Source organism: Suncus etruscus, chromosome 5, assembly GCF_024139225.1.
Source record: "Suncus etruscus isolate mSunEtr1 chromosome 5, mSunEtr1.pri.cur, whole genome shotgun sequence".
Classification (NCBI taxonomy): domain Eukaryota; kingdom Metazoa; phylum Chordata; class Mammalia; order Eulipotyphla; family Soricidae; genus Suncus; species Suncus etruscus.
Genome location: NC_064852.1, coordinates 8,607,463 through 8,612,037, shown reverse-complemented (window position 1 = coordinate 8,612,037; position 4,575 = coordinate 8,607,463). Strand labels below are relative to the sequence as shown.

Below are 4,575 nucleotides of genomic sequence, written 5' to 3'. Positions count from 1 at the left end.
TATTGACTATCCATCTCTAACTACAGAGCCTTGAGCACAAAGGGAACTTAATATAGAGAAGCTTTTCTAATCAATTATAAATTCATAAGCATGGTGAGAAGAGTGAATTTGTAAGGCAAGGACAGTGCTAGAAGAAGCTGAGAAGAAAGCTTTATTTATATCTGTCTGTTCCCAGACTCAAATCTTTTGGGGGAAACAGAGGGCTGAAGATAACAGGAACAGGGGGCAGTTCCTCTGTCAATCATCTATTATTGTTTAGAAGTCACTCTGGTAACAAGGAAAGCCCCAGGAATCAGTTTACAGCAGCAGATCTGCCTTTCCAGGGCTTTCCATGCCAATTTCAGGGATTCCATGAAGGAGCCAGGGGTGAGATGGTCATGGATAGGAACAATGATTTTATTGGAAATCTGACTTTCGGGATGTTCTCAGAGTATTGCATAAACTGAAAGGGATCTTCAGGATAAACTTTGGTCATGGAAAGAAGTCCCCGTCCACAATGACTATGTTTATCTTCTGTCCATCAAGGGACAAGATGCCAACTTCTTTTGTCCAATAAATTGGTAAATACTGTGAGATTATAAATATCCTCTGGAAACCCTTTTAGAAACTGCTTGAAGACTTTTGAACCCACTGTATATTAAAAGCTACTTGCAAGAGAAACAATTTACTAATAAAAATATGACAGGTTAAAAAGATGAACATACCAAAGAATAATCATAATCAAGATGGGAATTTGGGCTTGGTAGTCTGCTTATGAAAAAAAGTCTAATTGCAAGTTTGTAAATAAATGTTAGAAAATCAGACAGGATGTAGTTTAGATGGACTCTAAAGGATTACTGATAATCTTCTTATATCAAAAAAGAGTATTAATAGAACAATATGGAATAATAATTTTCTTTGAAAGAGCACTTTTCCTGAACATTTATTAAGGACCTATTTACTCAGTTTTAACAGCTATAATAATTACAATATATTCCACTACAGGCAAATCTTTATCAGTTTATGGAAAATAACAATCTACTTATTAATAGTCTTGCATTGATATTCTCTAATGATGTGTGGGCATACAAGTTCCAAGTTAGACATGGAACAGGTTGGTTCTCTTTTATGAGTTTAATCTCTTGATGTGGGCATAGACTCAACAGAATAAGCACTATCAAACTTTTGCCTGTAAAGAATTATTATTACAAACAAAATCTGGAGGACAGACATTTAATTTTCAGTCTATGCAAGATTCTACCTTTGGAGTGTAAGCTGTTTGTTTTGGGGTCTGGGAGAAACAATGGGGTAAAAGTAATGTAGACAAGGTAAGGATTCTGTGTTTCCTTACAAGAAAAGAGAAACCTCTTGCAAAATCAGGTTCTAGCAGATTGTAAAAGCATAACTGAGAATAATGAGGTACATTATGGATTTTATCAGGATAATTGAATAAGAAATGGACAGAGAGAAGACACTCAGGGATTCCAGTGACTTTACCAATTTTATTCATAACTCATATCAGATTAACATAAATTATTTGTTCAAGAAGCATAGTAAAATCATAGATGAATAATGTTGATTAGTTGCTTCTTTCTTTTTTTTTTTTTTTTTTTTTGGTTTTTGGGCCACACCCAGCGGTGCTCAGGGGTTACTCCTGGCTGTCTGCTCAGAAATAGCTCCTGGCAGGCACGGGGGACCATATGGGACACCGGGATTCGAACCAACCACCTTTGGTCCTGGATCGGCTGCTTGCAAGGCAAACGCCGCTGTGCTATCTCTCCGGGCCCAGTTGCTTCTTTCTTAAAAATTATTTTTTTATATAGATTATCCGGTGCTTAATTGTTTATAGCAATCTTGTGAAATTGTTATAAATATACTCTAAAAATCTTGATTTTTACAGGAGAGTAAATAAAACATTTCCAAAGCAAATGAATCTACCAAGGTCCAAAAATATAAATCAATAAGTAAATTCAGACATGAACTTCTTTTATGTTTGTTTGCTTTGGATCATGCTGAACAGTTATTTCTGACTCTATGTTTTGGGATCTCTACTGGTTGGCCTGGGTGTATTTAACCAGGTTGGCTACATGCAAGCAAGTGCTTAACCATTTTTTTCTATAACTTCAGCCCTTGTATTTACTTTAACAATGAAAGTTTAGGATCTTTTCGTTGGTTTTATTGATTCTATTCATTTCATCTATTCAATTGCAAAATCATGTAATAATTTCACTCATTCCTTCATCAGATATATATTGAATGACTAACACATTGAAAGTACTATGTGAGGCCATGGTTAATATCACAGAATGAAGCAGACAGAAATATCTTCCAAGGTATTATAAATCATGATAAATAATCAATAGAACTGAGAAACTAGGTGGCTATGTACTTAGAAGGGAATGGCCTTTGAAAAATAGCAAAAAGCTCTCGACATACTAGTGGAGAGATTAGCACTGCAACTATAAATGGAATCTTTAATACTGATTACAATTTATAATGCCTCAACAAAATTAATTTAAATAGTAAAAATAGAATTTAAAAGAGAAATTGATGATAATACAAACTTTGTTTTTTATTTTATTGGAAAAGAAAGTTGAAAATGTTTATAATGTAAAATTAGAATTACTAATCACATAAATTATTTTAAAATATAAGTAATAATTTTAGAGATCCTGTTATTGGCATAAACTTAAACTAAATATATAATGACATTATCAAGATACCTTCAGTAGAAGTTAAATTTCTATTTTTTTTTGTCCCCCAATTCACAATACAGATCAGGCAAAGGGCCTGGGTTGAGGTGTATATGGGGTGCATTTACTGTATTTCCTCTTTCCATACAGCCAATGTAAAGAACACAGCAGGAGGTTGTTAAAACCTATACAAAAAACTTGTAATTATCTTTCTTTAAGAAGTAAAAAATCTGATCTTTTAGGAACTGAGATGACAAGATCATCTGATTACTTCCTGATGATGTGGGGCCTTGTGGGATTGCAAGAGTTTCTACTTTTTGATTTCTACCTAAAAGAGTATAGGGAAACTGACAAAACTGGATTATCTGGGAATCCAAAATTTAAATAACTACACTGTGATTTCTGTACAAAAGTGTAAATGAAGCTGAACTGCTTATAAACAAAAGGATCCTCACATATTTTTCTTAAAGTGATGAAAAGACTTGAAACCATTCTGAGTCTTGGAGATATCAACTTCTATTGAGGCTTAATGGAACACAGAGTTTCTTTTTGGAACTGTCCTCTAAAGAAATATAAGTATAGCCTTTCTCTTGAATGATTAGGTTACCTGCTACCCATTCTTTATCAGTTTTCATCCAGGTAGTTGAATTGTTTTCTGAGTCTGTACATTTTCTTGAAAGTGTCTTTCAGCAGCTGTATGAGGTTCTCCTTGAAGTAAATTAAAATAAATTAAAATAATTTTAAGGATAAAAATTAAGTGGAGGCATGCCCCTATTTCTTTCTTTTTTTTTTTAAATAATTGAGTTTTGAGAGTCCTATGAGCATGTTCAACAATGAATTGTCCGTGAAGATTATAGGGGATTCCAGTGATATGTTTGATTTGCCATTCATTGCAAAATGATTGAAAAACTTTACTAGTGTAGGCTGGATCATTATCAGTTTTGATGGTATTAGTAACACCAATGACAAAAAAGATTGATAGGAAAAGAAAAATAGTGTTAGCTCTTTTCTAAAGACAAAAGGTCAGCCATATAAAATAATAAGTATTGATAGCTATATGTAGAAGTTTGTTTGGGAAGAGGTTAACATGAGTGATATCCATTTGCCATAATTACTTTGTCTCCAGACCTCAGGTATTAACTCTGGCCACATGGGGTTGCAGTGCAAAGGAGCTAGATTCCTATTGAGAACTTTGCAATTTATGAAGAGAATATAAATCTCTGAAAGGTTCAGAATAAATAACCTTTCTATATGGGATCTCAAGCATAATCATGAGAAATCCTAAATACTAACCTCTAAATTTGTACAAAGAATGAATATGGAAGTAAGATAGTTTAAGTGGCACCTTGATCTAAATTGATATTTTAAACTCTCAAAATAATGTCAAGGGGCCAGATTCATAGTAGAGTGGATAGGGCACTTTTCTTGCAGGTGTCAAGACAATTTGATCCTTGGCATCCAATATGAGTTTTCAAATCTACTAGGAGTAATTCCTAAGTGCTGATCCAGCAATAACCCCTGAGCCTTGCCAGGTATATCACCTCTCCCCAAAAGTCATAATCAAAATAATCATTATTTATGAATCTCCTTTTCCTGAGTTCTAAGAAAAAGAAAAATATTCAGCTGGATTAATTTGAATCCCGTACTAAAATAAATTACTATATGTCTTTTTTGGAAGAGGAATCCCTGACACACTGAGGGATGGAAGCAGGCATTTGGGTGAATGGTGTAGTATTGGAACTATGCATCCATGAAACTATCATAAATAGTATTGTACATCATGGTACCTCAATAGAAATGGCTAAAATAGATTGTGTGTTGATACTTTGGTGTTAAGATAATCCACATATATATTGATAGGATGGTTCAGCCTTTAACCAAAACTTCAGATATTAGAGTCTAC

General features: G+C 33.7%; 1 non-coding gene across 1 annotated transcript; it reads right to left on the bottom strand.

Moving 5' to 3' along the window:
* Nucleotides 1-2,730: 2,730 nt before the first annotated feature.
* LOC126010202 (small nucleolar RNA SNORA51) lies at nt 2,731-2,858 on the bottom strand. Its single transcript, XR_007496325.1, has one exon. It is a non-coding gene; the product is annotated as a small nucleolar RNA SNORA51 (small nucleolar RNA).
* Between the last annotated feature and the right edge of the window lie 1,717 nt (nt 2,859-4,575).